This window comes from Nycticebus coucang, chromosome 9, assembly GCF_027406575.1.
Source record: "Nycticebus coucang isolate mNycCou1 chromosome 9, mNycCou1.pri, whole genome shotgun sequence".
Lineage (NCBI taxonomy): Eukaryota > Metazoa > Chordata > Mammalia > Primates > Lorisidae > Nycticebus > Nycticebus coucang.
The window spans coordinates 27,817,985-27,836,922 of NC_069788.1; positions in this window are offsets into that span (position 1 = coordinate 27,817,985).

Below are 18,938 nucleotides of genomic sequence, written 5' to 3' on the forward strand. Positions count from 1 at the left end.
TGTGAATTATGGATTTTGGTTTTAGCGTTTTAAAAATATCTTATACTCAATTCAAGCAAAATTTAAAATGTAGATGCTTAAAAATTGAAAAAAAGGAGTCAAAAATTTTATTGCCTGAGGGGGGAGGATGGGAGGAGAGAGAGTGATTGGTGGGATTACACCTATAGTGCATCTTACAAGGATACATGTGAAACTTACTAAATGTAGAATATAAATGTCTTAACACAATAATTAAGAAAATGCCAGGAAGGCTATGTTAACCAGTGTGATGAAAATACGTCAAATGGTCTATAAAACCAGTGTATGGTGCCCCATGATTGCATTAATGTACACAGCTATGATTTAATAATAAAAAAAATTAAAAAAAAATTTATTGCCTATAGGTGATTTAACTGCATATCTGGTAACCATAAGAGAATTGACTAAAAGTAACTATTATCAATAGCAAGAGAATATAGTAAGGTGGTTGCATTCAACATTAATATGGAGAAATAATTAACCTTCCTATAGGTTAATTACAGACAGTAATGTACAGAAAAGACCCCACTTCCAAGACATTTTTAAGAAGCTGAAATACCTAAGTATAAATTATTTTTTATATATTTTTTTTTGTTGGGGATTCATTGAGGGTAGTCCTAGGTGCAAATTTAACAAAAGAGTTGTAACATCTAACTAAAGATTTTATGGTTTTTTTTTTTTTTTTTTTTGTGATTTTTGGCTGGGGCTGGGTTTGAACCCGCCACCTCCGGCATATGGGACCAGCGCCCTACTCCTTGAGCCACAGGCACCGCCCTAACTAAAGATTTTAGAACATTAGTGAGGACACAAGATAATTTAAACAAGTGGAGAGTCAAGGCATATTCTTAGGGAAGATGATGACTCAGCATCATAAAGATGTCTATTCTCTCTACTTAACGCTACAGATTTAATCCATTCATCCCCCAATTAAACTCATAAGCTAATCTAACGTTTACATAGAAGAATAACTCCTCCTCAGAGCCTCCCAAGTAGATGGAACTACAGGTGCCTGCCAAAATGCCGTCTCCCTCTTGCTCAGGCTGGTCTCCAGTCCGTGAGCTCAAGCAATCCTCCTCTCTCTGCTTTCCAGAGTGCTAAGATTACAGTCGTGAGCCAGCGTGCCCACCCTGTTTTCTAACATTTTAAACCACAGGAATTGTTACAAGATTATAGTCAAGGTCTATGGAAACCACCAATTACAGCTAAATAACAATAGCCCAGAGGCAGGACACGTGACACTGGTCACACAGACCTGAGCCCACTTACTGCAGCTTCCCCTTTAAAAAGCTCCATGTTTCTGCTTCAAGGCAGATAGCTTGAGAGGATTTTCTGCCACCTTCCTCATTTTCTGGCAAATTAAGTATTTTTTTCCTTTTCCTGAAAAGAAGAAGAGGAGGAGAAAGAATAAGAAAGTAAAAATAATAACAAGGACAAATCTGAAGTTAATGAAAAGGAACTAGCCTTAGCACACAGTAAAACATACGATAAGACCACAATTTTTCACACAGTATATATATGGTGCTAACATACGAACAACTAAATCAATGGAGCAGAATAGAGAAGTCTCAGGATAGACTCAAATACACAGGGAATTTTGTGAGATGCACTAGTCCATGCACAGTGTTGGGAAGGCAGTGGGATACTGTGCATGCCATCCACATCCTCCCTTCAGGACCAAGGCACGGATTCCTCATGCTGCTAAGTAGTAGTGTTTGCTGTAGGCTCATGACTGAGTCTGTCCCCCAGAATTGCTCTCATTCAAAGGAAGCTGCTTCACCCAAAATTGTACCCACACGGTCAGCTCAAATCCAATGACTTGTTGATGCTGGGATACAAATGCCCGGTCTTCTTCCCTCAATTTAACACAACTCCGAAGGACTATTCCAGCTCCTTGAGTTCATGGACCGGGCTGAAGCTTTGCTGCAGCTGCATCTCCATTCAACTTCTTCTGCCCAATTTTGCTTCTTTCACTCCCTTGTAGGTGTGATTCCTGAGCGTATTTCCCAACAAACTCTTCCTGCCCTCAGATTTGTCTCAGAATCAATGTCTTAGGAAACACTGTCTTGAAAATAGCTTTCTTCTTTTGTTGGATCCTAACCTCACATTTTACATTAGAATAGATAAGAAAATTATGTTATTTTTGAAGTTTTGATCCCTAGAGTAACAACAATTAAACTACAAATGTAGTAGAAGAAACTGGAGAAGAATGTTTAGCTTTGACCGCTTGGTCTAAGTATCAGAACGCATAAAAGAAAAACAATATGCATTTTTTCCATATTGAAAAAATTCTGATAAGTGGATAAACAAACTTTGGTGCATACATGAAATAGAATAGTATTTAGCTTTAAAAAGGAAAGAAATTCTTATAATGCTACAATATGGATATGCTAAAGGAAATAAGCCAATCACAAAAGGAAAAGTACTGTATAATCCCACTTATATGAGGTATCTAGAGTGGTCAAATTCATAGAGACAGAAAGTAGAATGATACTTTTCTGGGGAGTATCAGTTTGGAAAACTAAAAGAGTTTTGGCAGATGGATGGTGATGATGGTTGTACAACAACGTGAATGTACTTGATGCCACTGAACTGTGTACTTACATGGTTAAGATGGTAAATTTTGTGTTATGTGTATTTTATCACATTAAAAAATCATGTGATTTTTAAAAATTTTATTTCTTTTTCTTTTTTTTTTTTTAAATAATGAAATTCTGGCTGGGCATGGTGGCTAATGCCTATAATTCTAGGACTCAGGGAGGCCGAGGCAGGTAGATCACTTAAGCTCAAGAGTTAGAGACCAGCCTGAGCAAGAGTGAGACCCCACTTCTACTAAAAATAGAGAAACTAATTGGGCATTGTGGTCGGCACTTATAGTTCCAGCTATTTGGAAGGCTGAGGCAAGAGGATCATCCAAGAGTTTGAGGTTGCTGTGAGTTATGGAGCCATGGCACTCTACCCAGGGCAATAGAGTAAGACTCTGTCTTAAAAAAAAAGAAAAAGAAAGAAAGAAAGAAATTCTGATACTGGCTATAATATGGATAAAACTTGAAAACATGCTAAGTGAAATTATCTAGACGTAAAAGACAAATACTGTATAATTCCACTTATTGGAGGTAACTAGAGTAAGTTAAAGTCCTAGAAACAGACAGTAGAAGAAAGGTGAAGAGGCGCAAAAGGAAGTGGGAAATGAAGAGTTAATGTTCGGGAGGCTGAGGCAAGAGAATCGCTTAAGCCCAGGAGTTGGAGGTTGCTGTGAGCTGTGTGATGCCATGGCACTCTACCGAGGGCCATAAAGTGAGACTCTGTCTCTACAAAAAAAAAGAAGAGTTAATGTTTGGTGAGTATAGAGTTTCTGTTTGAGATTTCTGTTCTGGAAAAGAATAATGATGATGTCTGTGCAATGTGGTGTCTGGACTTAATGGTACTGAATTGTATTCTTAAAATAGCTAAAATGGTACATTTCATGTCATGTATATTTTATCATGATTAAAAATGTATAAATAAAATACTGCTTGGCAAAAACTTCCAAAGCAAAAAGAAAATAAAGTAGAACCTCCATAACTGACCACCTGCTCAAGTTGGCCTCGTTTTCATAGACCAGACATGCACCACAAGTACATATCAGTACCGCAGGCCTAGTTCCTTATGTTGACCACCTCCGTATGTCGCCCAGTTTGTTACAGTCCCTTGGGTGGTCAACGTACAGAGGTTCTATTGTATTTGCAACTTCTATGAGGACAAAGGGTCCATTTTCCCTACAAAGCAATAAGGAAAAGACCCAAAGCCCAATAGGAAAATGGGGAATGATGGGTTCCAAGCCTGAAGAGGAAATATGTATTGGCAGCAGGACCATCTGGCAGTCCTAATGACATGCCATTTACAAGACAGAAACTCCGAGAGGGTGGAGCAGGAGATTGCATTTAGGCTTCTGAGATAGTGCTTAGTTCCATAATTTCATCATCTGGTTTGATGATGGCTGATTGTGTGAGGGTCTAGTAAGCCATACTAATGATTAGACTCCTGTGGTATTGCCATGGAACTGACAGATAAGAGAGATGTGGAGGAGAGTGGAGGCTGCTGGAGGGCTGTAGCCCCTGTTAGGGGAAATGCTAAGAAGGAAAGAAAGGTCGAAGATTCTGCAGAAAAGGATCTCAGAGGCTCGGGGTGTGGCACAGTGGCTCAGTGGCTGGTTTTGCCGTCACACAGACTCGATTCAAGTCCCACGCTCCCTCTCATTACGTGTGTTTGTCCTTGAAGAAGTTGCACAGCCATTCAGAGCTTCAGTGTATAGGGAAGTCTCATGGGGGTAAAAGGATAGAAAGTGTAGCAGGGCTTGGCCAACCCTAGGCACATGGTATATACTCAAAAAAAATGCTAGAAAAAAAATTTTTTTTTTTTTTTTGTGTGTGTGGTTTTTGGCCGGGGCTGGGTTTGAACCCACCACCTACGGCATATGGGACCAGCGCCCTACTCCTTGAGCCACAGGCGCCACCCTAGAAAAAAAATTTTTTTTGAGACAGAGTCTCACTTTGTCGCCCTCAGTAGAGTGCTGTGGCATTATAGCTCACAGCAACCTCAAATTCTTGGGCTTAAGCTATTCTCCTGCCTCAGCCTCCTGTGTGGCTGGGACTACACGTGCCTGGCTATTTTTTGGTTGTAATTGTTATCGTTTGGCAGGCTCGGGCTGGGTTCGAACCCACTGCCTCCAGTGTATGTGACTGGCACCCTAGCCACTGAGCTATATGCACGAGCCAGACATTTTTGTTATTATTACCATTCTCCTTTTTTTTCTTAAAATTAGTAAGATTGTAGCTGGGTACAGTGGCTCATGCCTGTAATCCTAGTACTCTGGGAGGCTGAGGTGGGAGAATCACTGGAGCAGGAGTTTGAGAACAGCCTGAACAAAGTGAGACTCCATCTCTACTAAAAGTCGAAAAATTAGCCAGGCATGGTGGTATGTGCCTGTTGTCCCAGCTACTCTGGAGGCTGAGGCAGGAGGATCGCTTGAGCCAAGGAGTTTGAGGTTGCTGTGAGCTACGCTGAGGCCATGGCACTCCAGCCTGGGTGACAGAGAGAAACTCTGTCTCAAAAAAAGTAAAAAGTAGTGGGATTGTGCAATGGGAAACATCAGTGGGGCATTTCCTCTTTCAGAAACAGCAAACAAATCATGGTCACACTACCCTTGCAGGTGATGTTAACATTCCCCACTAGGAAGCAGGTCCTGAAGAGCATTGCCAAAATGGAGGTGCGAGTGTTCTCTCTCCTACCTTGAAACCAGCAAGGGTTAAGGCATCTTGGTGACGTAACAACCACCTGCGGAGAAGACAAAGGTGCTTTGTGCTCTGGTCAGAGGAAGAATTAATGAGCCATTTTGTATTGCAACTTAGTCAGGGTGCCAGGCCTGGCTTCTCACCTTGTACCTGAATCATCGCCAGTAATACATTTTAACCCCTTTTGAATATTTTTCTTTCGTTTTATTGTTGAGACAGAGTCTTACTCTGTTGCCCAGGTGACAGTGCCATGGCATCAGCTTAGCTCATAGCAACCTTCAACTCCTGAGTTCAAGCAATCTTCCTGCCTCAGCCTCCTGACTAGCTGAGACTGCAGGCATCCGCCAAAACACCCGGCTAGTTTTTCTAGTTTTAGTAGAAAGCAGGTTGTGGCTCTTGCTCAGGCTGGTCTCAAACTCCTCAGCTTAAGGAGGAGCTCCTTCTTTGGTGTCCCAGAGTGCTAGGATCACAGGCATGAACCACAGTGCCTGGCTACCCCTTTTAAATTCTTTTTTTTTTGCAGTTTTTGGCCCGGGCTGGGTTTGAACCCGCCACCTCCAGCATATGGGGCTGGCGCCCTACCCCTTTGAGCCACAGGTGCCACCCTTAAATTCTTTTTTTTTTTTTTTTTAATTTATTTGTTTTTATTAAGTCATTTGTCCCTTTTAAATTCTTAATAGTGTGTTCAATGACTGGGAGTTTGGGGCAAGCGAGGGGCAACTTTCTGAGCCTTAAATATGCACGAATAAATTAAGTGGCCATTTAATATTGGGCATGTTAATCTATATTTGTAATACAACAGACAAGACACATGCATTATTGAAAATGTCCTGTGGGTTCACTTTTCTAAGATTTATGAGATGGTGGATGTGTTTGCACTTGAATTAAATTAGAAGTATTGGTCATCATCCATCACATAAACTTAATTTAAACTTTAGGCCACAGCTTCATAATTTAATAGGCAAATGTACCTTTATCCCTCAAGGGCACACCAAGGTCACCAAATTCTGGCATTCGTTAGCTAGGACATTCAGTTAGTTTCTACTAGGTACATCTTGTAACGCCAAAGAACTTAAACTTTATCAGAGTTTTGCAATGTAGCCTCTAAGCCAGTTTTCATACTCTGGAAAATTCCATCATTTTCCCGTATCTTTAAAATAAACCTCTTTTGTGCTTAAATTAGCTGGAGTTGGCTTCTGTTACTGCAGAGGCCTCTGACTGATACACCCTTCACATGTGTCAGTTTTCTTATGTAAGATGTCAATACTGTTAATTATACATTATGAGCCCTATGTTGAGTATTAAAATACTAAATAAGTAGTCTAATATCTTTCTTACAAGTCATTGCCAAGAAAATTGTTTCTCATTTAAAAGTGAAATTAGATCACTTGCTTTTTTTTTTTTGGTCATTACTATATTTTCTTTCAAATGTATTTACAGGTCTTAAAATAAGTAAAGAATATTCTTGAGTTGGAAAGTAATTGGTTTTTAAATCAGCCTTTAAGACTATACTTTCAGGGATCATTTCTCTAATTTGTTAAAACAGCTATGAAGTATTTGGGTAATATAAATATTATGATACCTTGAACATTATGGGTATTGAAATGTTGCTTAATGAAAGACGTGTTATTTTTGAAAACTTATAAAAAGATTTGAGTTTTGAGGAAGAAAGATGAAATAAAATATAAGATGTTCTTATTTAAGCATATTGTTACAGACATATACAGGACTTAGACACACATCCACACCAGCTGGAAGTGATGGCAGGAAAGTCAATCTTTTTTCCAGGGCTCATGTGCCCAGCTCCATCACTGGGACCAAAGAGGGAACCGACATATGGGTCTCTACCACACGAGTTTTTATTTTTATTTTTTGCAGTTTTTGACCGGGGCCAGGTTTGAACCTGCCACCTCCGGTATGTGGGGCTGGTGCCCTACTCACTGAGCCACAGGCGCCGCCCCACACCAGTTTTTCCCACATCGAAAATATAACCAACATTGTCATTTTTAACAAATGGGTAGACATTTTTATTTTACATTACCTTTAATTCAAGGTTGTTTTAACACCAGCTTTGTGTTTTACATGAAGCATTTTTCTCACTTCATCAGATTTCTATTTCAAAGAGAAACTTTAAAAGAACTAGACAAGGTTAGGAAATACATAGAGACACCACAGTGGCCAATCCCACAGCACTCGGAGACTCCATAATTAATGACGAGCACTAGGCCGGGGTGTCGGGAGGCGGGGGGTGCTATTATTGTCAGATGGCAGGAGAAAAATGGCAGCAAGATTTGGGGCAGAAACACAAAACACAGTCCTGAGTTTCTCACCCTGTATCTCTATTTCCATCTATGCAATGGAGATTGAATAATTATTTTCTTGATTTAGAAAGAAAAAAATGTAAACTCAATGTGACTACCTCAAATACTTGATGATAAAAAAAAATAAACCCAGGGTTCAAACTGTTTCAAAGTTTGAAAAGAAATTTATAATTGTGCTTTTGCAATTTTGCCAGTTAAATATTCTTCCATGTATTAGTGTCAAATTATGTTTTCTCATCAATGTCAGTTATGGGATGGTGGGCACTGTTATTCTAAATAACACACAGAGCCCTGCAGGACAGGGGGGTGTGGCTGGAGGGGCCAGATGAGCTCATGTGCGGCCATCTGTAGTTGTTTATCCACATACAGGAGCTTCTGTCATAGATAAAGTTAGGATACTGGATGCTCTGAGGACCCTGGTGCCAGTCATAGACCAGTGTACAAAGTCCATTTAGCAATGCACTTTATAAAGTAGTGTCTAACTATAAATTTGATCTAAAGCAAGAATACTTTGAAGATGTAACCACTTTGAGAGGGGGGAATAATTGTGCAACCTTTGAAGAAAAATCTGTTTTAGGTATACTATGATGAAAAATAACATGACTAATGTTTACTTTTACTGTGAGAATAAAAGTAACAAAGGGAAGCAGGAGGGCAGAACAGCCCTTTGAGGAGATATCCTTGCTGTTCGCTGGAATTGCTGGCTTTTCTTTAAATAAAAGTGAAACTGCTGATCTCTCATCCCCTTCTCTGTTGATTGACTTGGGTGACAGGTAGACAGATTCCTTGGTCCAGCAACAATGGTTCCAACCTTAAAGTGCTTCCAATTTAAAAAGCTGTAGTTATATATGCAAGAACAAAACCAGAGGTTTGGTGCTTTCAAAAAGCCCTTAGAATCTCAGCTATGGATAACTACAAGGGTCTGCTAGTTGATCTCCTTGATCTCCTCTTTACCCAGTTCACCATCTACCCTGCAAGTTCATCTCCAACTGTTTTTATTATGTCTCTCCACTATTATCAATGGCTCCCCATTACTCTTTTTTTTTGTTTGTTTTTTGAGACATAGTCTTACTGTTGCCCAGGCTAGATAGAGCTCAGTGGTGTAGCTCAGCTCACAGCAACCTCAAACTCCTGGATTCAAGTGATCCTTCTGCCTCAGCCTCCCAAGTAGCTGGGTCTACAGGCACCTGCCACAGTGCTTGGCTAATTTTTTTTTTTTTTTTTGCAGTTTTTGGCCAGGGGTGGGTTTGAACCCACCACCTCTGGCATATGGGGCTGGCAACCAATTCCTTTGAGCCACAGGCGCCGCCCCTTGGTTAATTTTTTGTATATTCTTTAGTAGAGGCAGGGACTCACTCTTGCTCAGGCTGGTCTCAAAGTCCTGAGCTCAAGGAATCCTCTTGCCTCAGCCTCCCAGAGTACTAGGATTACAGGCATGATCCACCATGCCCAGCCTCCCCATTACTTTTAAGCCTTCTGTGAGCTGTCCTGAACCTATGTGTCTACTTTGGTCTTCCTCCATCTCAAAGAGTGATTCAGGCAGCCAGGCTAGTGTGTCAACTGTTCCCAGAGCAGCAAACCTATCTCACAGCCTGGGCTTCTCCTTTGTTGCTCCCCTAACTCAGAATCCTGCCCTTCTCTGTCTTTCCTAAAATTCTCCCAACTCCTCCCTTATACGTCCATATCTTGTTTTTGATTTCCCTTTAACAGGCATTTTTGCATTGATGTTTAACTGCTTTCGGAGTGTGTGCCCTTCCCCTCTCACTTATTAAACAAATGCTGAATGAACACTTAATTGTCTATCAGATGAAGCGATTGGCAGTGGTGTACCGCAGTGATCAAAACAGACCTGCTATTTACCCTCATTCTACTCTCAAACGAGGCAAGGGAAAATGTAAACGAACAAACAAAATAATTCCAAACATTAAGGTACTACAGAGGCAAAACCCAAAAACATTAGGACGCTCTGAAAGAATAACAGCTGGGACCTGAATTAGATGGGCTGGAGGGCAGAGGGAGGGTGTGGCCGGAGGAAGATAACTGGAGGATACACAGGAGCTTGGAAGCCAAGCAAAGGGTGACAGGAAGAGTTTTCCAAGGAATAGCATCTACAAAGGTCCTGAGATAGGAAGGAAGAAGTGCAGGTATTTGAGAAACTAAAATAAGTCAGGGGAGGGGAAAGAAAGTAGGGGAAGAGAAAGCCCCTTCTTACCAACTAGACCTGAACTCTTAACCCCAGGGGTCCCATTTTATCTTTTGTGTGTGACCCCTCACTCCCACTCTAGGTACAGAGCACAGTACTTAACACCCAGTAGATACACCAACATATGGAAGGATTTGGCTACCTATTGATTCGTGATCCTACTAAGATATTAGGAGTGACACAAGAAATTAGAATAAGGTCTGAAATGATGTGTAAGCAAGTAGAGCAGTTTTTAGACTTTGGTGGGTTCCAGGCATTTTTACTCTCAGAAGCTCTACCATAACCAACTTCATATAAAATGTTAAAATTAACAGTTTACATCAAACATCATTTGTGTCACCACCTAAGAGTACTGATGCTATTGATTGATACTCATAAAGTTAAATCTGTGGTTATTTAAAGATACATATAATGAATTTTGATTTTGCAAGTTTTTTTTTTGTCAGTTATTTTTCCATATCTCAAACAACTATTTTGTGGACCTAGAAAGAACTGTAGGTCTTGAGAATGCTCTTTCTATTTTATAGAATGAAGTGTTGCCTAATCCAGAACCACAAATCAAAGCCAATTAAAAAAGAAGTGTTAAGTCCTGAGAACTTTGGCCCAGTGGGTACAAGGCCCTGTAATCAAGGGCTAAAGCTGATAGAGTAAACAAACAATGCTAAAGGGATTCAGGAAAGGTGTTATCAGGAGGCAGGAATGCTCACTTGCATATCCAGTAACCTATAGAGAAGCCTCCCTGCAACCCTGTTAGTCTGAGCCTAATTTGAACTTCATAGCTTTTCAAAGTACAGACTAATAGGTCAAATTGAAGCAATAGGAGCTTCAGTAAAAAGTATCCATGGCTTTAAAGTATCTGGTAAATCCGGGCGCTCCCTCCAAAACAAAAAATAAAAATACAAATAAATAAATAAATAAATAAAGTATCTGGTAAATTATTCAGTAAAAATTATTTTTAAAGTTTGGAGTACCCAAGAATGCACATAGTCAGATTTCATGAAGGCAAACATAAAACCATCCAGGAAAAAAAAACATAGGTCTGATCACACGTCCTGAGACAGTAATAGGAGGCTGTCTCCAGAGGGTAAGAGAACTGTCAAAACCAAACACTAAAGGTGCAATCAACAATAGGGAGGGCAGAAACCTGAGCAGAGGGAGACCACCAGGCTGACGCGCAAGCTCATTAAGTAGCTGAGATGTGGGAAATGCCAGATTGGGAAAGGAGAGTGTACACACAATAAAGATGTCAGGCTCCCATTAGGAAATACCACAGACTGGATGACTTCCACAACAGAAATTCCTCTCTCACAGTTCTGGGGGCTAGGCAGTCCAAGACCACAGTGCTGGCCAGGCAGGCTCCCTTCTGAGGCCTCTGCTCTCAGCTTGCAGGTGGCTGCCGTTTCACTGTGTGCTCGAGTGAACTCTTGTCTGCGTGCTGGGGCGTGGGAGGAGCAAGCTCTCCAGTGCCTCTGATTGTGAGGGCACTAGTTCCATCACGAGTTGTCCTACCCTCAGACCTCACCTAATCCTAAATACCAAACACCATCAACATTTGAAGTTAGAACTCAGTCTATAGTAAGACAGTTGACAAAATGGATAGAGGGGAGAGGGAGCTGCTTGAGAAAAATAAGCAAAATTCCTTTTTTTTTTTTTTTTAAGGCAATGTGATATTGCAGAAAAGAGCAGGGGCAGACCTGGAATTCCATGTATTAACTTGTAGCCTTTGATTAGTTACTTAACATGTCTAAGCCTCAGTTTCCTCAGCTGTAAAATGGAGATTAAAGATGCCTGGATTGGCCTGGTGTGGTGGCTCATACCTGAAATCCCAGTTCTCTGGGAACCAGGACAAGCGGGTCCTTTCAGACGATCAGTCCAGCCTGAGCCAAAGTGAGAGTTTGTCTCTACTAAAAATAGAAAAATTAGCCAGGTGTTGTGGTGGGCAATTGTAGTCCCAGCTACCTGGGAGGCTGAGGCAGGAAGATGGCTTGAACCCAGGAATTTGCGATTGCTGTGAGCTGCGATGCCACAGCACTCTACCCAGGGCGACAAAGGGAGACTGTCTCTCAATAAATAAATAAACAAACAAACAAATAAATAAAAATAAATAAATACAATGCTTGTATTATAGGGTTGTTGTAAGGATTAAGGAGATAGAGGGTTTAAAGTACCTGACAAAGAGAAAAGGCCTCCTAAAGGTTTTTTTGGAGTATGGAAGGCACATTGTTCAAGAGCAGATGTGACGCTAATGGGTGACAGAGAGAAGCTGTTAGACTCTGAAATGTGCTATTTCCTGAGTATTACCCTCATTGAGTGGAAGGTAGGACTGGGTGATTTTTTCCCCTACCTTCTAACTCAAAATCCCATAAATCTACACATCTATGAGAATGCAGATCTGTTCATTTCATCGGCTTTATTGTTACTATTCATCCAGGCTCTCTACTCTCACATATTATCGGATGCAACCTTTCCTACAACCGGACAACCTAACAATAATCATGATGATGATAGCTATTATTAAACTCATTTTACAGATGAGCAAACTGAAGCTCAAACAGTTGGATTAGTTTAGCTCATGGTCACACCTCTGGAGAATGACCAAATCTGGATTTGCACCCAGGACGTCCCGGCTTCCACCTCCAAACCCCAGCTTCCCTGCTCCAACTTTTGTGAAGTTGAATGTTCATTATACGAGTCTTGGTAGGAAATACCAAGCACAAAATAAGTGGGGTATTGTAAGAGAAGTCCTGGCTGTGAATAAACTAATGTCTCCAAGCTTGGACAAATTCCGGCTGGGGTACCAAAAGCATTTCTATATGAGAAGACTTTTGGCAGTTTTTTAGGGTGTATGGAGCCAGGAAGAGATGCCAGAAGACTGTAGCTGGGTACACACTGTTCTAATTTGTGAAAAGGGGAAGAAGGTTGCTACTGCAAAGCATAGACGCCAGTCCTTGGCAATGTTCTTGAAGGGCAATCTGCAAACATAAAAAAAGGGAAGCAATTGCTAGGCACCAGCAAGTTTTCACTGAGAAGAGATTATTTCAGACGAACCTCATTTCCTTTTTTGATAAGGTGAAAGACTAGTACGAATTTTTTTGTTATTCGGTCTTTATAATTGAGATAATTATAGATTTACATATACTTGGAGTTTGGAGTACCCAAGTTAAGAAATGTTACAAAGATCCCCCTGTACATTTTGCCCAGTTTCTCCAGTGATTATATTTCGTAAAACTATTGTATAATAGTACAATTAGGATATTGACATTGATACAGTCCATCGGTCTTATTCCAATCTCCCTAGTTTGATTTGTACTTCTCTCTGTGTGTATATATTAAATCCTATATGATTTTATCACCTGTAGAAAAAGGGTGCCAACAATATGTGTACACAATTTAAGAAAGGAATAAAAAGTATTAAAACCGTCATACTCAAGTTATATTTGACTTCTGCAATTATAAGAGGTACAAGATACAGTATAGAAGATCACAAACATTATTGGTATACATTGAGTATTACAGTTTTAACACAGTTTTTTTCTTTCTTAAAATGTGCATATATTTTTTTGGCACCCTTGTACAATAATATTCTCTATCCACTGAATTCCGGATACTGAACAACTCCACCTGAAGACTCGTTTTTAATGGGGGAGACAGAATTTTTTTTTTTTTTTTTTGCAGTTTTTGGCCAGGGCTGGGTTTGAACCCACCACCTCCAGCCTATGGGGCCAGTGCCCTACTCCTTTGAAACACAGGCGCTGACCATGGGGAGATAGAATTTTAAGCCTGAAGGACAGAAGAGGGTTAAGAACATCTCAGGTGAGAGGAGAGCAAAAAGAAAATCAGAGGCATGGCTGAATCTTGGCTGTAGAGAAAGGGCTTCAGCTCTATTAAAGGGAAGGACTGCTAAATTATAGATGGGGTAATTAGGTCAGTTAGGAAGGATGCACAGCCATATCATAAAAGGCCTTGAACATCAGGGACCATACCACTTACGTATAAAAATAGTATCCCTCCTGACTCCCAGCAGGCATTCAGATATTCGCCTGTGGGGCCAGCAGTGCAAAGAGGCCTCAGTGTTTCTGCATTCCTGCTTCTTGTGCAAACACCACACTTCTGCAGATAGTCTCAGCCCAGTTTCATCACACTTTTCAGGGTTCAGCCTGAAGCTCATCTCTCACAGAGCAGCCTTCCCTGACCACTCATCCTACAGTGTGCCTCTACGCTAGATCCCTGTGACATCTGACAATTACATTCTCAAACTCATCCCAGAAAAAGTGCTACACACCTTGTTGCTGATTACCGCTACAGCCACCTTTGTACCCGCCTTGGGAAGCTATGCATAAACTCCAGCACCTAGTCCACCCTTCGCAGGATTTTGAAACTCTTTTTTCTGGAATGGCCATCAGAGCTACCATTGTATAAAGGTCTGATAATTAAGTTCACAAACCTGTCACCATGTACTTAGGTTGGCAGCATTGTACAAATAGCTACCCTGTTTCCCCGAAAATAAGACAATGAAGATGCGCTAGGTCTTATTTTCAGAGGCTTTCTTATTTTTGGGGAAACAGGGTAGGTAGGTGTTGCACAGTTGTGTTCTTGGTGATGTGTGGCAGTGTCTTGTTGACTGGTGTTCATTATTGCCATTGCCATGTTTTTGAATGCCCTATGATGACAGCTCTGATGGTCATTCCAGAGAAAGAGTTCTAAAATTTTTCCGCAGGGTAGACTAGGTGCTGGCATTGGTGCAGAGCTTCTCAAGGGGAGTACTTTGAAGGTGACCATAGTGATATTTGGCAGTGAGCTACGTAGCACTTTTTCAAGGATGAGTTTATGAACTATTATATGTATGTATTTGTTTACTCATTTATTGTTTCTTTCTCCATGCTAGCATGCTTCATGAGAAAAGAAATCTTCTTTTGTTTGCTTGTCTTGGAGCCAGAGTCTTACTCTTTTGCCCCAAGCTAGAGTGCCGTGGCATCAGCCTACCTCACAGCAACCTCAAACTCCTGGCCTTAGTGATTCCCTTCCCTCAGCCTCCCAAGTAGCTGGAACTACAGGTGCCTGCCATGATGCCCAGCTAGTATTTCTATTTTTAGTAGAAACAGGAGTCTTACTCTTGTTGAGGCTGGTCTCCAACCCCTGAGCTCAAGCAATCCACCCACCTCAGTCTCCCAGAGTGCTAGGATTACAGGCATGAACCATCACGCCTTGCCTAAAAAAGAACTCTGGACTGCTTTGTTTACTTCCATACCCCTCTGCCAAGTGCAGCATGGGCATACAGTAGGTGCTTAACATTCGTTGAATGGATAAATGCGCTATCTGTGGAGGTCATAGCATATCCTGCGTTCACAGTTCCATGGTTTTGTATTTCTCTCTCCATTTTTCCTTTCCATTCTGACTTTGTGGGTTCAGAATGAACAAACATAAATTGGAGGAATTACTCCTATGTAGGCTTCCCAAACTTTACATCAAAATATACAGAAAGCTTGTGCTGAGTAGTGAAAGGATAGAAGGGTAATATTTATTAATACATATTGTGATCAGTTTCCAAAAAGTGCAATCCATTGATTCACAGAATTTGTATCCTGTGGGACCCTGTCCTTATAGAGCTCAGAGCCTAATGGAGAAGACAGGCATATAAAATCACAGGACAGTGAGCAAACCAACATGTGAGCTAAGTGCAATGCAAAGAGCTACTTAATATTTGAGTGAGTCAGACGAGCATTCACAAAGGGGGCCACTGGGTTTGGGACTGGCAACAAGAGTGAGAATTTACGAAGTAATGAATCAGAACTAGAAATGCACTGAAACATACAGCGGCTTGATGTTCTGGAAGACAGCTTTACCCCTCGCCCCACCAATGCTCTTTTATTCTTTATTTCATTCATTCAGTCGATGGTTCTTGAGCATCTGTATCTATGTGGAGAGAAACAAAAAGGCAGGCTCATTTCTCTACCCTGAAAGCTTTCCTACTGCAGTTGGAAAGGAAGGCCCAGACGGCCGTTCTGGAATCAGACTGCATGTGTTTAGATGCCAGCTCCACCAGATCACAGCTTTGTGACCCGGGAAAGAACTTGACCTCTTTCAGCCTCAGGTTCCGTGCCCATAAAATGAGGATGATAAAAGAACTTACTTCATAAGGTTGCCTTGCCTACAGCAAGGGTTCAGTAAACACAACTGATAATGTTTTCAACAAACCATTGGGAATTACGGGACTAGAGAAGGATAGGAAGAAGCAGGGGATCGCAATGTCAGTCACAACCCTTTCACAGGTCTTTTGATGAAAGCATTGACTTGTTTAATTTTCTACAGCCAGACTCATTTCTCTTCCTGGTCAGTTTTGATAGGTTTTATACCAATTGAAGGCTTCAACTTGGCTTCCTAAGAGGCTATGTATTTTCTCATGTTTAGGAGAGGCAGATCAAGGACGGGAAGAGCACTATGAAGCATGGGGCTAACTAAGGCGAGAAGATGAGGGTGCACGTTCTGGGAGGAAGTGCTGCCCAGGAGGGAGGCCCCCAGTGGAGCAGAGGGTCCTGCTCAGCAGAGATGTGGCCCTGTGTGCTTGGTAAGGACTATGTCTGTGTTTCTGCTAACTGTCTTTTGCTGATATGTGCAAAATATAGGCCCTGTATTGAGGGAAAGTATAATTCCCCCCCAAAAGATAAAAATCCAGATTTTTATAAGAATCTCCTTACATTTTAATGTTAGCAACTAATTTTAAAAAATTAAAACAAAACAGATCCCCTGGAGGTATTCAGCCCACAGGCCATGAGCTTGGCCTCTGAGTATTCAGCATTGCCTGTACAAATGGTCTCCCAGGCCACACCCTCCCTTACAGAGGAGGGAAGGACTCTGGAGGCCATACAGCTGGCTGCAGAGGCAACAGGATGAGAACCCTGATAACAAAGCCAGATTCATCTTATTGTAACAGGTTCATTTTAAGCATTTTTTTCTCTATCAGTCTCTCTAGCAGCCAAATTCTCGCACCAACAACTGTGGCTGTAAATTTTATTTTGTAATCACTCAGAAAATCTTTAAAGACAGGAAGTGGGAGGTCAGAGTTGTAGGTTTTACTTTTGCTTTATCATTTTTAAATTATTACTTTTCTCAGATTGGTTGCTTTCTCTTCTTTTTTCTGTTTTTTTTTGCTTTTTATTTTTTGAAGACAGGATCTTGCTCTATTGCCCAGGCTGGAGTGCAGAGGCCTCATTATAGATCATTGCAGTCTCTAACTCTTGGCCTCAAGCAGCCATCCTGTCTCCCAGAAGGTTAGGATTACAGGTGTGAGCCATCGAATATGGCCCATTTCAAGTGTTAATAGCAATTAAAGTCAGTAGCCCAGCTAACTAATTTTTAAAAACTGTACCCTTTGGCCACTGTTACTTCTTCTGGGGGACATTTGCTGTTTAATATTCTTTTTTTTTTTTTTTTTCTGCAGTTTTTGGCGGGGGCTGGGTTTGAACCTGCCACCTCCGGCATATGGGGCTGGTGCCCTATACCTTTGAGCCACAGGCACCACCCAATATTCTTTAACTCCAAAGTCAACTTTCCATCTCTGGGAGTGCAGATGGAGAGTTATGGGTGTCCTGGGGGGAGTAAAAGAGGGGGCCTTCCCTGAGGTTAAAAACACCTGAATATGGGGCAAAAGGAAACAGTTGGTAAATCTAGGTAAAGGCCAAACTGGAGTTCCTGGGACGTTTTTCTTGAAACTTCCTTAAACTGGAAGGGAGGAGGAGAGAGGGAGAGGAAAAAGGTGAAAGCAAGGGAGGAGGTGGGGAGGAGGAGAAGACAGGGAGGGAAGGAGTGGGAGAGAAGTTACTTTAAAAGGGTAAAACACCACCACTCAAGCCCAGGGCCACTGAGGGGGACTGTGTCTCAAAGAAAAAAAAAAAGGTAAAGAGGCTCAGAGGAAGCAGAGGGTGTGAGGGAGGAAAGCGGAGAGCTGGAGGAGACAGGGGAGGGTGCTCCACCCGCAGCTCCGCTGGGACGCGTTGGGTCCGCCCTGCTCCTGCGGCCCTGGACTGTGCGTCTGTGCGTCCGTGGGTTTGCTGGGCGGCCAGGCAGCCGGGGATGCGGGTTATGTGTGGAATGGGGGTACACACCTCGCAGATCCTAGAGGGGGGCAGGGGCAGCCACCTGCCTCCTTCCTGAACCCCAAATTCAAGTTCAGAGAACAGAAACGCTTCTCCCGGGAGAACCAGGGAGGCAGGGAAGCTGGACGTTCGGGTCAGTCCTCATTTGGTCTGGGCCTTGCCAGATGTCCTTGACAAACGAGGGCTTCAAGTTTAATATAAAACACGTTTCCCTTTAGAAACCACGGGAGGGAGGTAACTTAAGAGCAGCCTTGGGAGAAAGGATGATGACAGTGGCTAGCTAGTGAAGGTGATCTGGCGGCCAGTTACTGTGAGAGGAACTTCAAACTCAAGCGGGAAAAATAAACTGACCTTATCCTCTTCTCGTCTTTATTTTTTGTTAAAGGTGGAGGGTGTGTGTGTGTGTGGGAGGGGGATCCCTGAAGTGGGAAGCCCTCATTTTTCCCCTCTATTTTACCAACCAAGTAATCATAGCAAGTGTCTTGTTCGCAGCACAGGACTCATCACTGGCAGACAAGGTGGTGGGGAGAAGATCAGCTGTAAACTCCTCTTGCTCTCCACCTCTCCTCATGGGGGTCCAGTGAGAAGGGTCTAGAACTGTTTAGAGGAACTGAACCGGCTTTGTGAAAAGATGGCCATCTAAGATGGCAAGCCGAGAGAGTAATAGCCAAGGGGGCACAGAGTTGTGGACATGACTGGAAGGAGATATTGCTAACAATGATCACGAGGGTGTCTTACATCAAAGGAAATCGAAGGCAAAGGAAATAGAACAGAAACACACTTCCTGTTGGTCCCTGGTGGCTCAGTTGTAATTTTCAGGTGGAAGATGCCAGACAGTTTAGTTTAATAGAGTCCTTTTCTAGATAGGTGAACAGGGAGTATACTATTGTGATGAGACTATAGTATGCCCCTAGATTGTGGCAGTGACTAATAAACTCTTTCCCACCCAGATAGAGTTTTAGAAAATGTGTTTAATTACTACATGAAAGGATTCGTGTAAATCATTGAAGTGCCAAGTCCTGCCCAAGTCAAG